General features: G+C 43.3%; 1 protein-coding gene and 1 non-coding gene across 2 annotated transcripts in view; both read left to right on the top strand.

Annotated features, from left to right (window-relative positions):
* Nucleotides 1-26,783, top strand: part of NAALADL2 (N-acetylated alpha-linked acidic dipeptidase like 2) — a 989,255-nt gene that overhangs the window by 389,142 nt on the left and 573,330 nt on the right. The gene's annotated exons all lie outside the window — the stretch shown is intronic.
* LOC119938188 lies at nucleotides 25,285-25,422 on the top strand. Its single transcript, XR_005454364.1, has one exon. It is a non-coding gene; the product is annotated as a small nucleolar RNA SNORA7 (small nucleolar RNA).

Genomic DNA, 26,783 nt, shown 5'->3' with positions numbered 1-26,783 from the left:
ATCCAAATTGCATGAATGCAGTTTCTCCCGTAGTCAGAGATCTTCTAATTAGGTCCATTACCATGAATGATCCTGCTGAGAAGGTTTTAGGTCAGCAGCTTTACAACCATGGACTGGCTATAAAAAGGGATTTTCTGGGTGGAAGGCAGAGGAAAAAGGAGAGGAGGGAAGAAAAGAGGATAGGATATGTATAGGACATTGGACCTAAATCAATCAGTTAATCAATCTTTAGACATGTGATCCCATGTAAGTCAGGGCTGCATCTGATCTGATTAACTTATATCTACCCCAGCACTTAGAACAGCACTTGACTCATAGTAAGCACTTATCAATAATATTAATAATGATAATGAAAAAGTATTGATTGAGTGCTTATGTGTGCAGAACACTATACTAAGTGCTGGGGAAACTACACCAGAGATAGATGTTTCCCCTGCCCACAAGAACTTACAGCAGTCAATTGAGAGACACAAATTCAATCCTGTTTGTGCATCTCCTATTTTGTTAATCATCTCCACCTTCCAGTCTTTCCCTATTCCCCTGAGCTCTTTTTTGGATTTGAATTCTTCCAAAACTCTGATCCTCCTTCCCTTCTTTCCCTTCACCATTTTAGTGATATAAATTCAGGATCTGTTCCTCCCAGTTAACTTGAAACATAGGTTGAATTTTGACTAACTTTGTTCCATGCTTACCCCACTGGTTATTAGTGTTGGAATGAAATTGCTGAGTCTGTGCATAATATTTGCTACAGACCGTGAAAGTCAAAGAAATCCAAGATCCTCTGAAGTCTGTATTTTCTCCTGCCTTTAGGACATCTCTCCTTAAATGTTCTACCGATATCTCAAACTAAACATGTCCAAAACAGAACTCATCATCTTCCCCACCCAACCCTATCCTCCTCTTGGCTTTCCTACCTCTGTAGACAGTACCACTATCATCCCTATCTTACAAGGCCAAAACTGTGGTTTTTTAATTGATTTATCTGTCTACTCAACCCACATATTCAATCTATTAACAAATATTGTCAATTCTACTTTGACATCATCTCTAAAATCCACCCTCTCCTCTATATCCACACTGCTACCACACTAATTTACCTTATCCCTTTTTGACTACTGCATCAACCTCCTTGCTGACCTCCCTGCCTTCTGTCTCTTGCCATTCCAGTGCTCAGTTTTTCTAAGAAAAGTTCAATCCACATCTCCCTGCTCCTCAAGAATCTCCAGTGGTTTCCTATCCACCTCTACATCAAATGGAAATTATTTACCATTGGCTTTAAAGCACTCAATCAACTCACCTTCTCCTATTTTACCTCGCTAATTTTCTACTACAGTCCAGCCCACAGACTTCACTCCTCCAACATCATCCTATTCCCTGTACCTCGATCTTGTCTATCCACATGCTGACTCCTTGCCCACGTTTCTCCCTCTGGTGAGGAACTCACTCCCCCTCCATGGACAATAGGCCAACAATTTCCCCACCTTCAGTGCCTTACAAAAATCACATCTGCTCCAAAAAGTTTCTCTAAACTAAATCCTCATTTCCGTAACTCCTTGTCCTTTCTGCATTGCCTTAGCACTAAGATATATAATAATAATAGTGATGATATTTTTAAGTGCTTACTATGTGCCCCTTCCTCTCCCACAGCGTGGCTCAGTGGAAGGAGCCCGGGCTTGGGAGTCAGAGGCCATGGGTTCAAGTCCCAGCTCTGCCAATTGTCGGCTGTGTGACTTTGGGAAAGTCACTTCACTTCTCTGGGCCTCAGTTACCTCATCTGGAAAATGGGGATGAAGACTGTGAGCCCCCTGTGGGACAACCTGATCACCTTGTAACCTTCCCAGCACTTAGAACAGTGCTTTGCATATAGTAAGTGCTTAACAAATGCCATCATTATTATAGGGGAAGCAGCATGGCTCAGTGGAAAGAGCCCAGGCTTGGGAGTCAGAGGTCGTGGGTTCTAATTTCATTTCATTCAATCGTGTTTGGTGAGTGCTTACTGTGTGCGGAGCACTGGGCTAGGCACTTGGGAGGTATGGGTTGGCAACATGTGGAGACGGTCCCTGCCCAACAGTGGGCTTCTAATCCCGGTTCTGCCACTTCTCAGCTGTGTGACTTTGGGCAAGTCACTTAACTTCTCAGTTCCTCAATTCCCTCATCTGTAAAATGAGGATTAAGATTGTGAGCCCCACATGGGACAACCTCGATTACCTTGTATCCCCCCGGTGCTTAGAACAGTGCTTGGCACATAGTAAGTGCTAAACAAATACCAACATTATTTATTTATTTATTTATTTATTATGTGCCAAACACTGTTCTAAGTGCTGGGGGGGAATACAAGGTAATCAGGTTGTCCCACATTGGGTTCACAGTCTTAATCCCCATTTTGCAGATGAGGCAACTGAGGCCCAGGAAAGTTAAGTGACTTGCCCAAAGTCACATAGCTGACAAGTGGCAGATCCAGGATTAGAATAATAATAGTAATAATGGCATTTATTGAGTGCTTACTATATGCAACATGCTTTTCTAAGCACTGGGGAGGTTACAAGGTGATCAGGTTGCAGGGGGCTCACAGATTTTACAAATGAGGGAACTGAGGCACAGAGAAGTTAAGTGACTTGCCCAAAGTCACGCAGCTAACAATTGGTGGAGCCAGGATTAGAACCCATGACCTCTGACTCCTAAACCCGGGCTCTTTCCACTGACCCACACTGCTTCTCTATATCCTTTAAGCACTTGATATTCATTCAGTCATTCATGTAATCATATTTATTAAGCACTTACTGTGTGCAGAGCACTGAACTAAGCACTTGGGAGAGTACAATACAACAATGAGCAGACACATTCCCTGCCCACAACCAGCTTACCCTTAGCCAAATGGCATTTATGTAAGATGTCTGTAATTTATTTTAACTTCTGTTTCCCTCTGTAGATGCAAGTTCCTTCTGGGCAGGAAACATATCTACCAACACAGTTGTAATGTACTCTCCCAAGAACTTATTATAGTGCTTTGCACACAGGTAGTGCTCAATAAATACTATTCATTGACTAAAGAGTCCATAGGAAGTTGGAGTTTGGAGACTTATATGCCATTTTCTACTAGGTTAACTGGAGAATACTACGTTAACTACCGCATACCTACTAAAAGATTAATTTTAAAATCAATCTCTAAACTGGACAAAAGTGTGTCAGGAAAGAAAATCTGAAAAAATATATGTCGAGAAGTAGCATGACCTACTGGAAAAAGCACGTGCCTGGGTGTCAGAAGTCCTGGGTTTTAATCCCAGCTCCACCACTTATCTGCTCTGTGACCTTAGGCAAGTCACTTAATTTCTCTATGCCTCAGTTACCTACCTATCCTAATCCTCCTCGACCTCTCAGCTGCCTTCGACACTGTGGACCACCCCCTTCTCCTCAACACGCTATCCAACCTTGGCTTCACAGACTCCGTCCTCTTCTGGTTCTCCTCTTATCTCTCCGGTGGTTCATTCTCAGTCTCTTTTGCAGCCTCCTCCTCCCCCTCCCATCCCCTTACTGTAGGGGTTCCTCAAGGTTCAGTTCTTGGTCCCCTTCTGTTCTCAATTTACACTCACTCCCTTGGTGACTTCATTTGCTCCCACGGCTTCAACTATCATCTCTACGCTGATGACACCCAAATCTACATCTCTGCCCCTGCTCTCTCTCCCTCCCTCCAGGCTCGCATCTCCTCCTGCCTTCAGGACATCTCCATCTGGATGTCTGCCTGCCACCTGAAACTCAACATGTCCAAGACTGAACTCCTTGTCTTCCCTCCCAAACCCTGCCCTCTCCCTGACTTTCCCATCACTGTTGACGGCACTACCATCCTTCCCGTCTCACAAGCCCGCAACCTTGGTGTCATCCTCGACTCCGCTCTCTCACTCACCCCTCATATCCCAGCCGTCACAAAAACCTGCTGGTCTCACCTCCGCGACATTGTCAAGATCCGCCCTTTCCTCTCCATCCAAGCCACTGCCATGCGTGTTCAAGCTCTCATCCTATCCCATCTGGATTGCTGTATCAGCCTCCTCTTCAATCTCCCACCCTCCTGTCTCTCTCCACTTCAATCCATACTTCATGCTGCTGCCCAGATTGTCTTTGTCCAGAAATGCTCTGGGCATGTTACTCCCCTCCTCAAAAATCTCCAGTGGCTACCAATCAACCTATGCATCAGGCAAAAACTCACCCTCAGGTTCAAGGCTGTCCATCACCTCGCCCCCTCCTACCTCACCTCCCTTCTCTCCTTCTACAGCCTAGCCCACACCCTCCGCTCCTCTACCACTAATCTCCTCACAGTGCCTCATTCTTGCCTGTCCCTCCCTCGACCCCCGGCTCACTTCATCCCCCGGGCCTGGAATGCCCTCCCTCTGCCCATCCACCAAACTAGCTCTCTTCCTCCCTTCAAGGCCCTACTGAGAGCTCACTTCCTCCAGGAGGCCTTCCCACACTGAGCCCCTTCCTTCCTCTCCCCCTCGTCCCCCTCTCCATCCCCCCGCCTTACCTCCTTCCCTTCCCCACAGCACCTGTATATATGTATATATGTTTGTATGTATTTATTACTCAATTTATTTATTTACTTTACTTGTGCCTATTTATTCTACTTATTTTATTTTGTTAATATGTTTTGTTTTGTTGTCTGTCTCCCCCTTCTAGACTGTGAGCCCACTGTTGGGTAGGGACCGTCTCTATATGTTGCCAACTTGTACTTCCCAAGTGCTTAGTACAGTGCTCTGCACACAGTAAGTGCTCAATAAATACGATTGAATGAATGAATACCTAATCTGTAAAATGGAGATTAAATCCTACTCTCTCCTACCATTTGGGACAAGAACTGTATCCAATCTTATTATCTTGTATCTTCCATAGCACTTAGTACAATGCCTGGCCCTTAGTAGGTGCTTAATAAAGTACCATAAAAAAGTTTTGGCATGTAATACACACTTCACCGAGTGTGTCAAACACTTCACCGAGTTCTGGGTTAGGTACATGTCATTCAGATTGGACATAGTTCCTGACCCACCTGTGGATCACAGTCAAAGATATCAGAAGAGGAGTGTTAATACCCGCATTTTGCAGTGAGGAAGTTCAGAAACAGAGAGGTTAAGTGACTTAATCAATATCACATAGCAAGCTATGGGTACAGGCTGGGACTTGAATACAGGTCTCATGACTCCCAGTCCTTCTCCCGTGATTACAATGTTGCCCCTGAATCAAAATCTAAATTTGTGATCTCAGTTTTTGAATATTGAATATTTTATTTATAATGAGACTACAACCATTGTGAGGTATGTGTAATATACTTTAAAGTATATATATATATGAATTCATAACAAAGATTTCAAAGACATCTTGACAAGAGGATTTTGTAACTGATATTTAATTTAACTTTTAGTGTATGTAGCCAGATGGTTAAATGCATTTCTAAGTAAAATACAGTATTGACATTAAATTTCTCACATTGTCTTCTTTCTTTTTTCTTCAAAATAAGTTCACTCAAGGATTTTTTAAAAAATCTGTATTCTAACAATACGCATTTTAAGGGCTTTGTTTTCTATGAGTTTTACATATTTTTTTTGAAGCACACTGAGTTCTTTTCACCAATAATTAATCTAGGGCACTTTGTCTACTTCAAGTACATTTTAGCTGCTGAAATTTCTATCTAGTAGAACTATTAAAGAATTCTTAAAATTATTGTTATCTGACTCCCCTAAGAGTTACACAGATACTTTGTGTTTTGACAAGGTTATTTGGAGAATAGTAGTTCTCCTTTTCTTTGAAGCCATCATGTCCATTCATCATTTGGCCACTTCTTATGAGATACCCAATTTTTACTTTCTGGTAACAGTCTATATAGCATTTGTGATATCTCAGATCTACTTTGAAAACCTACTTAGTGCCAATGTGATGGATGATGTACTTTGCAACTTCTTTGTAATTCATTGTTCACTGGAAAGGTGACATTGTTTACCCCATCATAATGACAGGTGGGTCAGTATAAGGAGTGTTAGTTGTGAAATTCATATTATAATGGATAATAAAAAATTGTATGTTAGGTTGACTTGAGGAATTAAAGTTATTTTTTTTAACTAAAATGTAGTATCCATGATACTCTCATGGAAAGGATAAAGACTGTTAGTGAGCTTTGAAAATTGAGATTTAGCATTTTGATTTAGTTCTGCATGTTCACTTTATTATCATATTGTTCATGAGAAGATATAGAAAGGTAAGAGAAGAAAAGTTGATTTTAATGTAACTAGATACATTTAGGTACTTTCATAATATATGGTCAGTTCTGCTATAACTTGTGGTTTAATTACACAATTTGGATGTAGTTCAGTAGAAGTGTTAGGGAAGGATTTACCCACCTCCTATGTCTGTTGTGATAAAGCAAAATTCACAAGGTTGCCCAGGTTGATTCAGTGTAAGAAAAAATGGCTATTACACTTCCCAACTTCTATCTCCTCCTTACTAATTGGATAGAAATAGATTTTAGCAGAGGTGACTACATTCACTGAGGTAGCTGAGATGAAGTGCTATAAATTTTAATCAAATTGCCTTAATTTAGAGCATTCACTGCTTTGATAGAAAAAAATGTTAAAAGACATCATTTGGTTGTTTATTTTGAAAGATACATTTGACAATATTCAGGCCTCCTGGAGGAGGTGAGCTTTCAGCAGGGCTTTGAAGGAGGGAAGTGAGGTAGTTTGGTGGATGTGGGGAGGGAGGGAATTCCAGGTCAGAGGCAGGACGTGGGTCAGGGGTCGATGGCAGGACAGGTGAGAACGAAGCACAGTGAGGAGGTTAGCGGCAGAGGAGCGGAGGGTGCGGGCTGGGCTGGAGAAGGAGAGAAGGGAGGTGAGGTAGGAGGAGGCAAAATGATGGAGAGCTTTGAAGCCAATAGTGAGGAGTTTTTGCTTGATATGAAGAATGATAGGCAACCACTGGAGATTTTTGAGGAGAGGGGAGACATGCCCAGAACATGTCTATAGAAAGATAATCCAGGCAGCAGAGTGAAGTATATAGACTGAAGCGGGGAGAGACAGGAGGTTGGGAGATCAGAAAGATTATGCCTCTGCTTGACTCTCCCTCCCATAGTCGAGACTGGTAGAGTACTTGAAACTCTCTAGGTGTGACCCTGGGAGGGGTATTAATACATAGGTCAGCAAAATTGAGAAAACTGGACCAACATTTTGCATTAGGGGCATGGTGTTTGCAAAATTCAGCCTTATGCTCTGCCCCCTGAAAAATGTCTAGTGGGACTACTTAAAGTTAACACCCCATTGACTAACTACACACATAGGCTGGCATGCATGAGGCACCTCTACTCCATGGGCACCTCTGCCTCTGTTCACTAGAGAAGCAGCGTGGCTCAGTGGAAAAGAGCATGGGCTTTGGAGTCAGAGATCATGGGTTCAAATCCCGGCTCTGCCAACTGTCAGCTGTGTGACTTTGGGCAAGTCACTTAACTTCTCTGTGCCTCAGTTACCTCATTTGTAAAATGGGGATGAAGACTGTGAGCCCGCCTTGGGACAACCTGATCACCTTGTAACCTCCCCAGCGCTTAGAACAGTGCTTTGCACGTAGTAAGCACTTAATAAATGCCATAATAATAATAATAATAATAATAATTATTATTATTATTATCATCGTTATTATTGCATCCTCAACACAAAGAATAAACAATATTCCTCCTGGAGGCACTGAGATAAAAAGGGAGCTACAGATGGGGATTAGTACCAGTATTTGTCACTGATGTGTATTAATCAACCATCAGTCAATGGCATCTATTGAGTGCTAACTGTGCCCAGAGCACTATACTAAGCCTTTGGGAAAGTTCAATATAGTTTCCTTTCTTTCAGGATCTTACAGTCTAGAAGGAGTGTACTAATGCTTACTATACATCAAATGCTGTTCTAAGCACTAGGATAGATAAGTGATTTAGGTTGTACATGCTCTCTGTGCTTCATGGAGCTCACAGTCTAGTTATTCATTCATTCATTCAATCGTATTTATTGAGCTCTTACTGTGGGCAGAGCACTGTACTAAGCTCTTGGGAGAGTTCAATACAACAATAAACAGCCACATTCCCTGCCCACAAGGAGCTTACTGTTTAGAGAGGGGGAGACAGACATCGCCCCAAATAAATAAAATGACAGATATGTACATACGTGCTGTGGGGCTGGGAGTGGAGAACAATCAAAGCAGCAAGTCAAGGCAATGCAGGAGGGAGTGGAAGATCAATCAATCAATCAATCAATCGTATTTATTGAGCGCTTACTATGTGCAGAGCACTGTACTAAGCGCTTGGGAAGTACAAATTGGCATCACATAGAGACAGTCCCTACCCGATAGTGGGCTCACAGTCTAAAAGGGGGAGACAGAGAACAGAACCAAACATACCAACAAAATAAAATAAGTAGGATAGAAATGTACAAGTAAAATAAATAAATAAATAAATAAACAGAGTAATAAATATGTACAACCATATATACATATATACAGGTGCTGTGGGGAGGGGAAGGCGGTAAGGCGGGGGGATGGAGAGGGGGACGAGGGGGAGAGGAAAGAAGGGGCTCAATCTGGGAAGGCCTCCTGGAGGAGGTGAGCTCTCAGCAGGGCCTTGAAGGGAGGAAGAGAGCTAGCTTGGCGGATGGGCAGAGGGAGGGCATTCCAGGCCCGGGGGATGACGTGGGCCGGGGGTCGATGGCGGGACAGGCGAGAGCGAGGTACAGTGAGGAGATTAGTGGTGGAGGAGCGGAGGGTGCGGGCTGGGCAGTAGAAGGAGAGAAGGGAGGTGAGGTAGGAGGGGGCGAGGTGATGGACAGCCTTGAAGCCCAGGGTGAGGAGTTTCTGCCTGATGCGTAGATTGATCGGTAGCCATTGGAGGTTTTTGAGGAGGGGAGTGATATGTCCAGAGCGTTTCTGGACAAAGATAATCCGGGCAGCAGCATGAAGTATGGATTGAAGTGGAGAGAGACACGAGGATGGGAGATCAGAGAGAAGGCTAGTGCAGTAGTCCAGACGGGATAGGATGAGAGCTTGAATTAGCAGGGTAGCGGTTTGGATGGAGAGGAAAGGGCGGATCTTGGCAATGTTGCGGAGCTGAGACCGGCAGGTTTTGGTGACGGCTTGGATGTGAGGGGTGAATGAGAGAGCGGAGTCGAGGATGACACCAAGGTTGCGGGCTTGTGAGACGGGAAGGATGGTAGTGCCGTCAACAGAGATGGGAAAGTCAGGGAGAGGACAAGGTTTGGGAGGGAAGACAAGGAGTTCAGTCTTCGACATGTTGAGCTTTAGGTGGCGGGCGGACATCCAGATGGAGATGTCCTGAAGGCAGGAGGAGATGCGAGCCTGGAGGGAGGGGGAGAGAGCAGGGGCAGAGATGTAGATCTGGGTGTCATCAGCGTAGAGGTGATAGTTGAAGCCGTGGGAGCGAATGAGGTCACCAAGGCAGTGAGTGTAGATTGAGAACAGAAGGGGACCAAGCACTGAACCTTGGGGAACTCCCACAGTAAGAGGATGGGAGGGGGAGGAGGAGCCTGCAAAAGAGACTGAGAAAGAACGACCGGAGAGATAAGAGGAGAACCAGGAGAGGACGGAGTCTGTGAAGCCAAGGTCAGATAACGTGTTGAGGAGAAGGGGGTGGTCCACAGTGTCAAAGGCAGCTGAGAGGTCGAGGAGGATTAGGACAGAGTATGAGCCGTTGGATTTGGCAAGCAGGAGGTCATTGGTGACCTTTGAGAGCGCAGTTTCCGTGGAATGAAGGGGACGGAAGCCAGACTGGAGGGGGTCGAGGAGAGAGTTGTTGTTGAGGAATTCTAGGCAGCGCGTGTAGACAACTCGTTCAAGGAGTTTGGAAAGGAATGGTAGGAGGGATATGGGACGATAACTAGAAGGTGAGGTGGGGTCAAGAGAGGGTTTTTTTAGGATGGGAGAGACATGGGCATGTTTGAAGGCAGAGGGGAAGGAACCAGTGGAGAGTGAGCGGTTGAAGATGGAAGTTAAGGAGGGGAGAAGGGATGGAGCGAGAGATTTCATAAGATGAGAGGGAATGGGGTCAGAAGCACAGGTGGCCGGAGTAGCACTTGAGAGGAGGGAGGAGAGTTCCTCTGAGGATACCGCTGGGAAGGATGGGAGAGTAGCAGAGAGTGTTGAGAGCCGGGGGGTTGGAGAAAGGGGGCAAGAGACTTTGGGGAGGTCGGACCTGATGGATTTAATTTTGTTAATGAAGTAGGAGGCCAGATCGTTGGGGGTGAGGGAAGGAGGAGGGGGAGGAACCGGGGGCCTGAGAAGGGAGTTGAATGTACGGAAGAGCTGGCGGGGGTGATGGGCATGGGTGTCAATAAGGGAGGAGAAATAGTTTTGTCTGGCAGAAGAGAGGGCTGAGTTAAGGCAGGAAAGGATAAACTTGAAGTGAACGAGGTTGGCATGGTGTTTAGACTTTCGCCAGCAGCGTTCGGCAGCTCGAGCATAAGAGCGAAGGAGGCGGACAGTGGCAGTGATCCAGGGCTGTGGGTTAGTGGTGCGAGAGCGGCGAAGGGAAAGGGGAGCGAGCGAGTCTAGCTGAGTAGAAAGGGTAGAGTTGAGAGCAGTAATCTGATCATCAAGACTGGGTAGAGAGGAGAGGGCGGCGAGGTGGGGTGTGAGGCGTTCCGAAAGATGGGTGGGGTCCAGAGAGCGGAGATCTCTGTGAGGGAGTAATACGGATTTACAGGGGAAAGATGAGGAAAAGTGGCACTTCGTATGAGAAGGCCTCGTGGAGGAAATGTGCCTTCAATAAGGCTTTCAAGTCAGGTTGGATTTGAGCAGGGAGGAGGGAGAACAGGAAAACTGAGGGGCAGAGAAGTTAAATGTCATGGTCAAGGTCTTGCAGAAAACAATTAGCAGAGCAGAGACTATTACCAGGTCCTCTAATTTCCAGGCCCATGCTCTTTCCACTAGACCATGCTGCTTCTATCTCCAAGCGTAGGCAAAGTAAGAAGGGGTAGAAGACTGAGGCAGGGAGAGGTTTAAAGGAGGAGCTCCTGGAACATTCAGGCTCCTCTCTCATGCGGCCACATTCCATGTTATTTACAAGACAGCACACCCTCCCTCTAAAAGACTGAAATAGCAGCACAGACTGACTTGGCAGGAGCTGTTTTGAGAACAACAGCATCTTAATAATTTTCCAAAGAGCAGCTACAATGATAAGGTCAAGAGCAGGTATGATTTTAGTGGTTGGTCGAGGCTTTGACTTAAGCCCTGCTAGCCTGTGTTAATCAGGCTCTGGTTATACCATTATGTGCTGCGTGGACTGGCAGGATGTTGTAATGATGTCCTAAAGAAGTGCTTGAATTCCTAGGAGCCGTGTGTTCTAGTGGAAAGGGCATGGGCATGGAAGACAGAGGTTCCCAGTTCATAATCCTGGCCTGCTGTGTTACCTCAGCAAGTCACTTAAATTTTCTGTGCCTCAGTTACCTCATCTGTGAAATGAGGATTAAATCCTCCTCCCTCCAATTTAGACTGTGAACCCCTCTTGGGAGAGGGAGTATATCCAATCTGATAGTAATTTATAATAATAATAATAATCATCATCATCATCATCATCATCATCAATCATATTTATTGAGCACTTACTGTGTGCAGAGCACTGTACTAAGCGCTTGGGAAGTACAAGGTGGCAACATATAGAGACAGTCCCTACCCAACAGTGGGCTCACAGTCTAAAAGGCTCACAGTCTAAAAGATAATAATAATATAAGATAATAATAATAGTGATGGCATTTATTAAGCGCTTACTATGTGCAAAGCACTGTTCTAAGCACTGGGGAGCTTACAAGGTGATCAGGTTGTCCCACGGGGGGCTCACAGTCTTAATCTGAAACATGGCTGTCGCCGGACGACACGGTCTCTTCTGCTGCTCTCTGCAGTGCAGGTCTCTTCTTCTCCCACTCCCCCAGACTCACCGGAAAAGGAGGAGGTGTCGGTTTCCTTCTCGCCCCCCAATGTTGCTTTCGCACTATCCCTCCTCCCCCTTCCCTTTCCTTCCCTTCCTTTGAAGCCCACATTATTTGCCTCTACCATCCCCTCCAGATTCTTGTAGCCGTCATCTACCGCCCTCCGGGCCCCACTTCCAACTTCTTTAACGACTTTGACCCCTTCCTCACATTCCTTCTCTCCTTCTCCATGCCCACTCTGATCCTCGGAGACTTCAATATCCACATGGATATCCCTAACGACTCCTCTGCCGCCCGCCTTCTATCTCTCCTTGACGCTGCCAACCTCTTCCTCCACCCCACCTCACCCACTCACCAACTTGGTCATACCCTCGACCTTATCATCTCCTACCGCTGCACTGTGTCCACCCTCACCAACTCTGTGATCCCTCTCTCTGATCATAATCTTCTCACCTGCCTCCTCACTCACACTCCTTTCCCCTGTAAATCCGTATTACTCCCTCACATAGATCTCCGCTCTCTGGACCCCACCCATCTTTCGGAGCGCCTCACACCTCACCTCGCCGCCCTCTCCTCTCTACCCAGTCTTGATGATCAGATTACTGCTCTCAACTCTACCCTTTCTACTCAGGTAGACTCGCTCGCTCCCCTTTCCCTTCGCCGCTCTAGCACCACTAACCCACAGCCCTGGATCACTGCCACTGTCCGCCTCCTTCGCTCTTATGATCGAGCTGCCGAACGCTGCTGGCGAAAGTCTAAACACCATGCCAACCTCGTTCACTTCAAGTTTATCCTTTCCTGCCTTAACTCAGCCCTCTCTTCTGCCAGACAAAACTATTTCTCCTCCCTTATTGACACCCATGCCCATCACCCCCGCCAGCTCTTCCGTACATTCAACTCCCTTCTCAGGCCCCCGGTTCCTCCCCCTCCTCCTTCCCTCACCCCCAACGATCTGGCCTCCTACTTCATTAACAAAATTAAATCCATCAGGTCCGACCTCCCCAAAGTCTCTTGCCCCCTTTCTCCAACCCCCCGGCTCTCAACACTCTCTGCTACTCTCCCATCCTTCCCAGCGGTATCCTCAGAGGAACTCTCCTCCCTCCTCTCAAGTGCTACTCCGGCCACCTGTGCTTCTGACCCCATTCCCTCTCATCTTATGAAATCTCTCGCTCCATCCCTTCTCCCCTCCTTAACTTCCATCTTCAACCGCTCACTCTCCACTGGTTCCTTCCCCTCTGCCTTCAAACATGCCCATGTCTCTCCCATCCTAAAAAAACCCTCTCTTGACCCCACCTCACCTTCTAGTTATCGTCCCATATCCCTCCTACCATTCCTTTCCAAACTCCTTGAACGAGTTGTCTACACGCGCTGCCTAGAATTCCTCAACAACAACTCTCTCCTCGACCCCCTCCAGTCTGGCTTCCGTCCCCTTCATTCCACGGAAACTGCGCTCTCAAAGGTCACCAATGACCTCCTGCTTGCCAAATCCAACGGCTCATACTCTGTCCTAATCCTCCTCGACCTCTCAGCTGCCTTTGACACTGTGGACCACCCCCTTCTCCTCAACACGTTATCTGACCTTGGCTTCACAGACTCCGTCCTCTCCTGGTTCTCCTCTTATCTCTCCGGTCGTTCTTTCTCAGTCTCTTTTGCAGGCTCCTCCTTCCCCTCCCATCCTCTTACTGTGGGGGTTCCCCAAGGTTCAGTGCTTGGTCCCCTTCTGTTCTCAATCTACACTCACTGCCTTGGTGACCTCATTCGCTCCCACGGCTTCAACTATCATCTCTACGCTGATGACACCCAGATCTACATCTCTGCCCCTGCTCTCTCCCCCTCCCTCCAGGCTCGCATCTCCTCCTGCCTTCAGGACATCTCCATCTGGATGTCCGCCCACCACCTAAAGCTCAACATGTCGAAGACTGAGCTCCTTGTCTTCCCTCCCAAACCTTGTCCTCTCCCTGACTTTCCCATCTCTGTTGACGGCACTACCATCCTTCCCGTCTCACAAGCCCGCAACCTTGGTGTCATCCTCGACTCCGCTCTCTCATTCACCCCTCACATCCAAGCCGTCATCAAAACCTGCCGGTCTCAGCTCCGCAACATTGCCAAGATCCACCCTTTCCTCTCCATCCAAACCGCTACCCTGCTAATTCAAGCTCTCATCCTATCCCGTCTGGACTACTGCACTAGCCTTCTCTCTGATCTCCCATCCTCGTGTCTCTCTCCACTTCAATCCATACTTCATGCTGCTGCCCGGATTATCTTTGTCCAGAAACGCTCTGGACATATTACTCCCCTCCTCAAAAACCTCCAATGGCTACCGATCAATCTGCGCATCAGGCAGAAACTCCTCAGCCTGGGCTTCAAGGCTGTCCATCACCTCGCCCCCTCCTACCTCACCTCCCTTCTCTCCTTCTACTGCCCAGCCCACACCCTCCGCTCCTCCACCGCTAATCTCCTCACTGTACCTCGCTCTCGCCTGTCCCGCCGTCGACCCCCGGCCCACGTCATCCCCCGGGCCTGGAATACCCTCCCTCTGCCCATCCGCCAAGCTAGCTCTCTTCCTCCCTTCAAGGCCCTGCTGAGAGCTCACCTCCTCCAGGAGGCCTTCCCAGACTGAGCCCCTTCTTTCCTCTCCCCCTCGTCCCCCTCTCCATCCCCCCGTCTTACCTCCTTCCCTTCCCCACAGCACCTGTATATATGTATATATGGTTGTACATATTTATTACTCTATTTATTTATTTATTTATTTATTTTACTTGTACATTTCTATCCTACTTATTTTATTTTGTTGGTATGTTTGGTTCTGTTTTCTGTCTCCCCCTTTTAGACTGTGAGCCCACTGTTGGGTAGGGACTGTCTCTATGTGATGCCAATTTGTACTTCCCAAGCGCTTAGTACAGTGCTCTGCACATAGTAAGCGCTCAATAAATACGATTGATTGATTGATTGATTAATCTTCATTTTACAGATGAGGGAATTGAGGCACAGAGAAGTTAAGTGACTTGCCCAAAGTCACACAGCTGACTATTGGTGGAGCCGAGGTTTGAACCCATGACCTCTGACTACAAGGCCCGGGCTCTTTCCACAGAGCCACACTGCTTGTACCCCAACGCTGAGAAGCTGCATGGCTTAGTGGTTAGTGCATGGGTGTGGGAATCAGAAGGTCATGGGTTCTAATCCTGACCCCACCACTCAGTAATAATAATGATTATGGTATTTGTTAAGTGCTTACTATGTGCTAAGCACTGTTCTAAGTGTTGGGGTAGATACAAGTTTACCATACATTCTGGGGACCTTACTCGGTTACTGTTTGAACCTGAAAGGAAAAGGCCATGTCAATGGGATGGTGTATCGTATAGGTCATGGGAAGAAATAAAGAAGGTTCAGCAGTAGTGTTAAGGATAGAAACAGGAGATTTAGTGGTTAGGACAATGGCTGAATGACACTTTTCTCCACATATCCACTTTTATCCTGCTCTAAAACCATCTGGAGACAGGTTTTCGGTTGCATTCATATTTGTTTTTTTGTTTATCGTCATTCATTCACTTGTTCAATCCTATTTATTGTGTGCTTACTGTGTGTGGAGCACTGTACCAAGAGCACAAATACAATGGATTTGGTACGCCCAGTATCCATTCTCAAGGAATATTCCACCTCCCTCTCTATTCAATCTCTCTTTCCTCCTTCCCTCACCATAGTGTAGTGGAAGAGCACTGGTCTGGAAACCAGAGGAACTGGTTTGAACCCGTACTTTACCATCGGCCTGCTAGGCGATCAGAAGAAATTAATTTAACCCTGCTGTCTCTCACTTTCCTCATCTTCAAAATGGGCATACTAGTACTTGCATTTCTACCACATCGCAAGTTGTGGTGAAAGCAAAAATGAAATAAGTGATGTGAGAGTGTTTTGGGAATAAAAGAGCTATGCAAAACCAAGTTATTATGCTAGTGGTGGACAAATGGCCCACCCTTGTATGCAAATCACACAGTAGACAATCCACCATTCCCCCCCATCTTCAAATCCCTACTAAAATAATATCTCCTCCAGCAAGCCTTCCCTGATTAATCTCTTATACCCCACCCTTTTCTCCCTCCCTTTGCAGTTGGATCTGTCCCCCCATAAGGACTTTGACAGTCATCCCACCAACACCTCACACACTTACGTACACATCCTTATTCCCTGCTTCCATTCCATGGAATTTATTTTATTGTCTGCCATCTCCACTAGATTGTATACTCCTTGAGGACAGAAATTGTGCCTAACTCCGTGGAAAACTCCCAAATACTTAATACTGTGAATTGCACAAATTGAGTGGTCAATAAATGCCACTGATTGATTGATTGATTCATTCATTAATTCATTTAATCATATTTATTGAGTGCTTACTGTATGCAAAGCACTGTACTAAGTGCTTTAGAGAGTACAATACAATGATAAACAGACACATTCCCTGCCCACAATGAGCTTACAGTCTAGATAGGGGGAGACTGAGGTTAATATATATATAAAAAGTTACAGATATATACATAAGTGTAGAAGGTCTGTAAGGGGGAAAGTACAGAGGGGTCAAGTCAGGGATACACAGTTTGGTAAGTCTTGTTAAGGTCCTCTGTTACTGCAAAGGTTTAATTGATATCTGCAATTTAAAGAGCAATAAAATATAAAACCAGAAATATGTTCAACCATACCTCTAATTACCAATACTCTGATTTCTTTAAGCCTTTACTTAATTTGAGTTCTCTCGTCACACTAAAATCTCTTGTCATATGAAAATCAGTACAATTAATTAAAAGTTGTTACTTCTCTGAAAATTTGGTTAAAAAAATCTTTCTTCTTTTAGTCGTTACATCTCATCAACTATCTCAGAATTCTTTGTATGCATTATTTTTGAGTTCTACACAAGATGAAAAGTGTGAGCACTAGGTCAGAGTTGGGAGAATTCAAAGTGAAGAGGACAGGAACATAGTAAAAGGAGACAACTAACAGGGAGCCAGGAAACAATATCAGTAGTTTTTATGTTATCCAAATAGCAATAGGGGAGACATCAGTGGTTTATTAATAGGAAAATTATAATAATAATTGCTTGAAATTATGGTCTTTGTTAAGTGCTTATTGTATTCCAAGCACTGGGGCAGAAATAAGATTATAAAACCAATCCAAAATGTGGATTATGACAGTGAGCCCAGTGCGGGACGGGGACTGTGTCCAAACTAATTACCCTGTAACTAGCCCAGCACTGAAATGGTTCCTGGCATACAGAAAGCACTAAACAAATTCCATTAAAAAAATTAAAAAGAGGTAAAAAAAAGAGCATGTGCAGTAGTGATGAGTCTAAATGTAGAAGGATTATCTTTCCCAGGATTATCTCTAATTCCCCCACACACTAAAAGAAACTATTGACTAAACAAATTGTATTACAATAAGTTTTACTAGAGAGCCTGCCCAATTAAAGACTTTATCAACTTTATATGAATTTAGGGTGGAAAAAAATGCATTTTTTTGTTCCATGATCTGATAGTTAAAACTGTTATTAACCAAATAGCATTTTCAACTCCTAACTGTTCCTGAAATTGTTTTAAACATATTCATTTGAACAAGTAAATTCATGTCAATGTTCAAAGATGTGATCGTAGTTTTCAAAACTTCAGTGATGCTCAAAGAAATTGATAAGAAACTGCTTAAATTCTTAGGTTTGTGCTTAGAGAGCTGCACATATCTTCCTGTTTAGTACATTCAAATTTATGTGTCATCAGGCAGTGCCTATGAATATATTTTAAAGGTCTATTAAATTATATTTTGGCAAAGGTTGTTGCCGACTTGTACTTCCCAAGCGCTTAGTACAGTGCTCTGTACACAGTAAGCACTCAATAAATACGATTGAATGAATGAATGAATGAATGATATTCTAATAATGCAAGATGTAGCTTTAGGAAGTATGTCACCTTATCTTTTGAACTATGTAAGTTGTTATTTTTTCTATAGAAGCAGAAAAAATATTTGATATAGTATATAATGTATTGTGGTCTTAGGTTTTTTTTTTCCTTTTTTATTCCTTTGTTATTATTTTAAGGTGAAATTGTATCAGTTATAATTGGAAATGCTATTTGCATTTTTATTGAAGAATTACTTTGAAGTGACAGGTGGAATTCTATGTTACTATTTTTTCTGATTAGGAAGGTATGATCTTAATGACAAAGCATTTGGTGTAATCTATCACTGCAGCAAATTGTAAATTACACTACCAACTCAGGGCAAATAATTAGAGAGGTTCCAGTTTTATACAGTGTTCTTCAGAGTTATGCTCTTCAAGAGATTTCAACTAATGAAAAGCTCTTGAATGGGGTAAAGGAAAAACATTTGGATGCTATCATGAGGCATGAACATTTTGTATTTCCAATAATATGCTTAAATAAGGCAGAATTAAACATGAAAGGTCATCTTATTTTGGAAATCTAAAGCTCAGACCAAACCTTATAGTTCACCCGGAGTGACTGGTATAGCTGCATTAGGTACAGCAAATGTCAAAGTTTAACTCTCTATTTGAAAAAGTCCTTGACTGAAGAAATTAGATTTTTTCCAATTTAATGAATTGGTAACTAAAGAACTGTTCTAAGTTTCAATATGATCTGGTGATATCTTTTCACTATATCTCCACTGGCACTTCGGTAGCAGTTATGGAGGTTACTTAGTCTTTCTCAAACTTGTAACTTCCCTTTGTATAATAATAATGATGGCATTTGTTAAGCACTTACTATGTGTGAAGCACTGTTATAAGTGTTGGGGGGATACAAGGTGATCAGGTTGTGCCCTGTGGGGCTCACAGTCCTAATCCCCATTTTACAGATGAGGGAACTGAGGCTCAGAGAAGTTAAGTGACTTGCCCAAAGTCACACAGCTGACAATTGGTGGAGCTGAGATTTGAACCCATGACCTCTGACTCCAAGCCCATATTCTTTCCACTGACCCACGCTGCTTCTGTATGTATAAGAAGATGTATTTTTTTTTATGCCAAAACCACTCTCATTCCACAGCTCTTGCTTTTCTCTTTTGGTCTCCATTTTAGCATCCACACTTTTACCTTAATAGCGGAGTACCTATAATAATAATAATAAAATAATAATAATGAAATATTGGCATGTATTTGTTAAGAGCTTACTATGTGCTAAGGCCTGGGGTAGATACAGGATAATCAGGTCAGACACAGTCCCTGGTCCACAAGGAACTCACTGCCCAAGTACTGAATCCCCATTTTACATAGGAGGAAAGTGATTTGCCCAAGGTCAAACAGCAGCCAAATGGCACAATCAGTATTAGAACTCAGGACCTCTGAATCACAGACTAGTGCTTTCTTCACTGGGCCATCGTCAGATGGTTCCTTCTTTTACTGCCCAGCTCAAAAAAAAAGAGGTATTATGCTACCCACCTCAGCAGTGATGTAATGCCATTTATTAAGTACTTACAACATGTGAAGCACTAAATTAAGCACTCCAGAGAAATGGGAAAATGCAGAAATAGGCTAAAAGGGTTATTGATTATTTGAATAATTTGGAGTTGAGAATTGAAGCTTTTAAGAGAAGGGATTATATGTACTTCTTTCTCTGTCATCCTCCTCCTCCTCAGTGGTGTTTATTGACCACTTATTGTGTGCAGTTCTTGGGAGGGTACAATACAACAGAGTTGGTAGGTACATTCCCTGCCCACAGTGAGCTTACAGTCTAGAGGGGAAGACAGACATTAATATAAATATATAAATTACAGATATTTGACATTATTCTTTACTCCTCTTTCTCATTCAACCCGCACATTTAATCCATCACTAAATCCTGTCAGTTCCACCTTCACAACATCACTAAAATCCACCCTTTCCTTTCCGTTAACATCCAAACTGCTATCATGTTAATACAATCGCTCATACTATCCCACCTGGATTACTGCATCAGCTTCCTTGCTCACCTCCCAATTTATTGCCTCTCCCCATTCCTGTCCATACTTCACTCTGCTGCCCGGTTCATTTTTCCACATAAACGTTCAGGACATGTTAGCCCACTCTTCCAAAAACTCCAGTGGCTGCCCATCAACCTTTACATCAAACAAAAACTCCTCACCATGGGATTTAAGGCTCTCCATTACCTTGCCCCCTACTACCTCACCTTGTTAATCTCCTGTTCCTAATGCTAACTTTCTCATTATGCCTCAACCCCACACATCTCACCAGCCATCCCTGCTCCCGGTCCTGCTTCTGGCCAGGAATGCTCTCCCTCCTCAAATCCAACAATTACTCTCCCCACCCTTCAAATCCTTTTGTCTCCTCCAGGAGGTCTTGCCTGACTGAGCCCTCCCTTTACTTTTCTCCCACTCCCTTTGTCTCCGTGACTTGCCCCTTTTGTTCTTCATTCATTCATTTATTCATTCAGTCGTATTTATTGAGCGCTTACTGTGTGCAGAGCACTGTACTAAGCGCTTGGGAAGTACAAGTTGGCAACATATAGAGACGGTCCCTACCCAACAGCAGGCTCATAGTCTAGAAGGGGGAGACAGACAACAAAACAGAACATGTGGACAGGTGTCAAGTCATCAGAACAAATAGAATCAAAGCTAAATGCACATAATTAACACCATTAACAAAATAAATTGAATAGTAAATATGTACAAGTAAAATAAATGGCGTAATATATCTGTACAAACATATATACAGGTGCTGTGGGGAGGGGAAGGAGGTAGTCAATTTAGACTGTGAGCCCACTGTTGGGTAGGGACTGTCTCTATATGTTGCCAATTTGTACTTCCCAAGCGCTTAGTACAGTGCTCTGCACATAGTAAGTGCTCAATAAATACGATTGATGATGATGATGATGATATTTATTGAGTGCTTACTGTGTGCAGAGCACTGTACTAAGCGCTTGGGAAGTACAAGTTGGCAACATATAGAGACAGTCCCTACCCAACAGTGGGCTCACAGTCTAGAAGGGGGAGACAGAGAACAAAACCAAATGTATTAACAAAATAAAATAAATAGAATAGATATGCACAAGTAAAATAAATAAATAGAGTAATAAATATGTACAAACTTATATACAGGTATATACATATATACAGGTAGGGTTCTTCCCGGCCTCCCAGCCCCACAACACTGATGTACATATCTATAATTTGTATTTTTAAATTAATGTCTGCCTCTAGACTGTAAGATCATTGTGGGCAGGGAATGTGTCTGTTTGCTGTTGTATTGTACTCTACCAAGTGCTTAATATAGTGCTCTGCATTTGGTAAGTGCTCAATGAATGTGATTGAATGAATGAATGAATGAATGAATATGTCTATAAGTGCTGGGGGTGGGAGGGAGATTGAGTAAAGGGAGAAAGTCAGGGCAATGCCAAAGGAAGTGGGAGAAGAGGAAAGCCGGGCTCAGTCAAAGAAGGCCTCTTGGAGAAGAGACCTTAATAAAGAATTAAGTAAATACTACTGATTGATTGACTCTTCCCAATCTTTCCATTTCCATTCACCTCGTGGGCTGAAGGGTAGGAGCTAAAACAGGGGCTTGGGAGTCAGAGGCCATGGGTTCAAATCCTGGCTCCGCCACTTGTCAGCTGTGTGACTTTGGGCAAACTTCTCTATGCCTCAGTTACCTCATCTGTAAAATGGGGATGAAGACTGTGAGCCCCATGTGGGACAAACTGATTTCCTTGTATCTACCCCAGCGCTTAGAACAGTGCTTGGAACATAGTAAATAACCAATACCATTATTATTATTATTACTATTAGGTGTGCTCTTTCCCAGAGAGCAGGGTGGATTTCTACTCTAAGCATGTGTGAAGGAAGTGAAAGTTGTCTCCTGCTACATTCACTCTGCTGCAGGAGCAACAATATTTATTGAACCAGATCGACTGCTGGTCAATAGATAGAGCACTTCTCTTGGAATCAGGATCTCTGTTTTAGCCCTCATTCTTCCTGTAACTGGCTCCTGTGGACAAAGATCACATATGCTGTACCGATTGATTTCTGGGTGACCTTGGACAAGTCACTTAACTTCCATGTGTCTCAGTTTCTTAAACTGTCAAGCTTCAGGCTAAGTGCCTTCCCCCTCTTACTTAGACTGTGAGCCCCATATGGGACAGGGAGTATGTCCAACCTGATTAACTTGTGTCTATCCCAGTGCTTAGAACAGTATTTGACACATAGTAAATGCTTAACAAATGTCACAATAATGATAATAATAATATTGCAACATTAACTACTGCCTCTCCACTCACTTGTTCCACCTGTGCCCCAGAGGAAATATGATTAGGACAGTGCCAAACACTTAGTGCAGTGCTCTGCACACAGTAAGCACTCAATAAATATGATTGAATGAATTAGCAGGCAAGAGAGTGCTAGAGTGACATCTCACAAATCTCTAGCACTAGAACCAAGCCCTATGTTCAGGTTCTTAGTCTTGAAGTCTTAGGACTGAGTACCAGTATGGCCTAGTGGATAGGACATGGATCTGAGTCAAAAGGACCTGGGTTCTAATCCTGGCCCCGCCACTTGTTTACTGTGTGACCTTGGGCAAGGCACTAAACTTTTTCTATGCCTGAGTTTCCTCATCTGTAGAGTGAGGACGAAGATTGTGAACCCCATGTAGGACATGGACAGTGTCCAACATGACTAGCATGTGTCTACCCCAGTACTTAGTACTGACACATAGTAAGTGCTTAACAAATACCACAAATAAAAGGAACCAAAGCCCATCTATCTGTCATTCCTGATGGGAGATTCCATCATCAATTAATGAACCCAGCTATGTGCAGAGCAATGTATTAGTCACATGGATGACAGAACATGTGTACAACAGAGGTCTTTATGGAGCTTGCAATCTAATGGGTGCTTTCTAGAGTTCTTTTGCAGGGCACTCCTACTTCCCTTCAACATTGAATGTCACCATTTGTGAACAGAGTTGAGACAGTCCTTTTCTGGTTTGGACTGATTGTATGGTGGTGGCAGTAAAATTTACCTTGGGGACAATAGTTTGATGAACCCAAGGATGCTTTGCCAAGCCCCGTGGAGTTTGAAAGTTTAGATACTCCAGCCCTTAAAAGATACAGAAAAAGCCTATAAGAACACATTAGAGATTGACTAGCAAGAAAATTTCTAATGGACAGAGCACCATGACAGATTGCTGTACTCTTGATAGCCCGGATTGTGCTTTATCAATTAAATATGTCAAACGCCTAATGCTCTTCCTTAGAACATAATTGGTGCTCTTTATTCCTGCTGAGAGAAGAGTTAGTTGGTTGCAAAAAATCTTCTAAAAATGAGTTCATTTGTATTCACATTTTCTTCCGTCTTTAGTAAACAAGACATAGTGTGTAATCTCTGTTTTGATGTATTTTCAGAATGGAACTAGGATGAACAAAGTGAGGTTCCTCTTGATTCCGTTGCATTAAAATAACTGTGGTTGATTCATTTTTGTGATTTCTAATGAGTAAATTGAAAATTACTGACATAAGGTATTATCAATTTTTATTTCTTTCACTTTTCCATTGTGGCTTAAGTGAAATCATATCTGGAATTCTTTATTTAATAGTACTTTATAGTACTTTTATAGTACTCTTTATAGTTTAATTACTTTACGCAGGGGCTTCCTCTCATGGATCCTTTCCAAATATGTGAACAGAAAATGCATCTTTATTCTTTCTAGGTGGGTTTGTTTGTGGTTATTTGTTCTATTTTTATTTAGAATTTCGCATCAGAAAAATATAACATGCTCTTCTATTTAGACTTGGAATTAGTAAACCTTTTAAGATGTGCCAATCCTATGTTAAGTACAAGTTCCATGTGTTAGATGCAAGTTGAGAGGTGGAAAATAATGATACTAATTTTGATAACAACAACATAATAATGTTACCTACTGTAGACTGCAGACTGTAAACTGCATTTGCAGGGATCATATGATGATGATGGCATTTGTTAAGCACTTACTATATGCAAAGCACCATTCTAAGCACTGGGGGGGATACAAGATGATCAGGTTGTCCCACATGAGGCTCGCAGTCTTAGTCCCCATTTTATAGATGAGGTAACTGAGGCACAGAGAAGTTAAGAGACTTGCCCAAGGTCACTTAAGTGGCAGAGTCAGGATTTGAACCCATGACCTCCTACTCCCAAGCCTGTGCTCTTTCCACTGAGCCACACTGCTTCTTGAACCACGCTGCTTCTCAACTATCAACTCTTTTGCATTGTACTTTTCTAAGTATACAGTAAGTGCTCAATAAATCTCAGTCTCTCTGAAATTGATTATTAAATAGCAAGTAAATATTTACACATCAAATATGTTTAACTGTCTAAAGAGAATTAATAGCTGATTTACAAGGACATACACTTGCCACCCAAAATTAAACAGTCCATTAACTGCTTTATTCTCAGAACTCAGTGTGGGCATTCCTGAACTGACAGTAGTTAGATGATCAATATCTTTATTGTTTACTATTCTCTTTATCGTTTTGCCTTTCTCTGTAATTTATTTTAGCATATGTCTTCCCCTGTTGACTGTAAACTCCATGTGGTCAGGGGTCACATTTACCAACTCAGTTGTATTGTGCTTTTCCAAATTCTTAGTACAGTGCTCAAAAAATGCCATTACTTCTTTGGTCATTAAATCCTCATTTTACAGATGAAGAAAATGAGATGAAGGCAAATGGCAGCATCAAGATTAGTACCCAGCTCTCCTGACTCCCTAGCCTGTGTTCTGTTCACCAACCCACATTAATTCTTCATCAATCATTTCCCATTAATAATAATAATGATGGTATTTATTAAGTGCTTACTATGTGCAAAGCACTGTTCTAAGCACTGGGGATGTTAAAAGGTGATCAGGTTGTCCCACAGGGGGCTCACAGTCCCCATTTTACAGATGAAGTAACTGAGGCACAGAGAAGTGAAGTGACTTGCCCAAATTCACACGCTGACAAGTGGCGGAGTCTGCCTTTGAACCCATGACCTCTGACTCCAAAGCCCGTGCTCTTTCCACTGAGCCATGCTGCTTCTCTATGTATTCATGTTTCTAAGTCTCAGTGTCTTTGAAATGTCTCAGTGTCTTTGAAATTTATTATTATTATTATTCCATTCATTCATTTATTCAATCATATTTATTGAGCCCTTACTGTGTGCAGAGCACTGTAGTAAGCGCTTGGGAAGTACAAGTTGGCAACATATAGAGACGGTCCCTACCCAACAACGGGCTCACAGTCTAGAACCCCACCTAATATGATGGGGGGTTACTTAGAGACAGTTGGATGAACAGTGATCAGGCTATAGCTTTGCCTTCTTTATTTCCTTGGTCTACCTCACCTTCTCCCTCTCAGGGTTGCACGTGGAGAGTTTCCAGTACTCTACCAGTCTCAACTACGGAAGGGAAAGTCAAGCAGAGTTATATCCATTCCATTCCTAGTTTGGGCAGTGGCTAGCAAGTGGAAGGCAATCTGCTACAAGGCAAAACTCACCTGTGCTGGCCAGCAGCAGCATGGGAGAGAGTTGAGGTCAGAGACTCAGGTTTATTGAGCGGAAGGAGGCAATGGTAAGCCACTTCCATATTTTTACCAAGAAAACTCCAAGGATACACTACCAGAAAAATTACAGATGGAGCTGGGGTGTTCTGGGAGAGATGTGTCCATGTTGTCCCTATGGGTCAGAGATGACTCGATAGCATAAGACAACTATGGCATAAATAAGATAGTAACCCTCTTTAGACATATACAATATTTTGATTTTAAATATTTAGCTATTTAATAATCAATTTCAAAAACACTGAATAGTAGTATTTGTTAATCGCCTACTAATGTGTCAAACACTTTGCTAAGCAGTGGGGTAAATGCAAGGTAATCAGGTCCCACAGTCTAAATAAGAGGGAGAACAGGTTTTCATACATAAATTCATTCAACCGTGTTTTTTGAGTGCTTACTTTGTGCAGAGCTCTGCACCAAGTGCTTGGGAGAGCGCAACACAACAATAAAGAGACACATTCTCTGTCCACACCAAGCCTACATTCTGGGGGGGAAGAGAAAGACATCAATACAAATAAATAAATTACAGATATGCACATGAGTGCTGTGGAGCTGGGAGTGGGGAAGAGCAAAGGGGAGCAAGTCAGGTTTTGACTCTCCATTTTGCAAATGAAGGAATATTTGCAGAGAAATGAAGTGACTAACCTCAGGTTACAAAGCAGATGAGTGGCAGAGCCAGGATTAGAACCCAGGTCCTCTGACTCCCAGGAGTGTGCTCTTTCCAGGGCACACACTTTCCCCAAAGAATTAAGCAGAATTAAGCTATTAATTGCTTAGCTCTTGGGATTCAGTTTGCATCCCTGCAGTGGGAATCGTTAGGTGATAAGCACATCAAGAAAGAACATCAGTGCAATGAAGCATATGATTTTTGTAAAACCTAAAATTCAGACACAAAGTATTCAACACTTTATCATGTCTTTAGATATTGATTTGTGCCTCGGGAAACATTGTTGTGATTTTTCTCAACTTAATGGTGAATGCTGTGATTTTTCCATTCACTTGAGGGTAAGTGGAAAAGGCACACATAATGAAAGATCCAGTTAGTTGGCCTCCTGCCCCTGCAGTATATATGTATTTATTAGAGCCACTCCTTCCATTTAGCTTCAAGACCTAAGCAATTATTGATATTATTTAAATCCATGATCTGTAGAAGTAGAAAATTGGGAATAATAATGCATTTAAAAGAGGATCGTTTAAATGTAAAGCTTGACACATTTCTAAACTCTATTTAACCAGCTAATCTGGTCTTTTATTTCAGTTCTGTTGAGAAGTATTTACAATAGATAGTGTC

The sequence above is a fragment of the Tachyglossus aculeatus genome, chromosome 1 (assembly GCF_015852505.1).
Source record: "Tachyglossus aculeatus isolate mTacAcu1 chromosome 1, mTacAcu1.pri, whole genome shotgun sequence".
Classification (NCBI taxonomy): Eukaryota; Metazoa; Chordata; class Mammalia; order Monotremata; family Tachyglossidae; genus Tachyglossus; species Tachyglossus aculeatus.
Note: the sequence above shows the minus strand (reverse complement) of the source record. Positions and strands in the feature narration are given on the sequence as shown.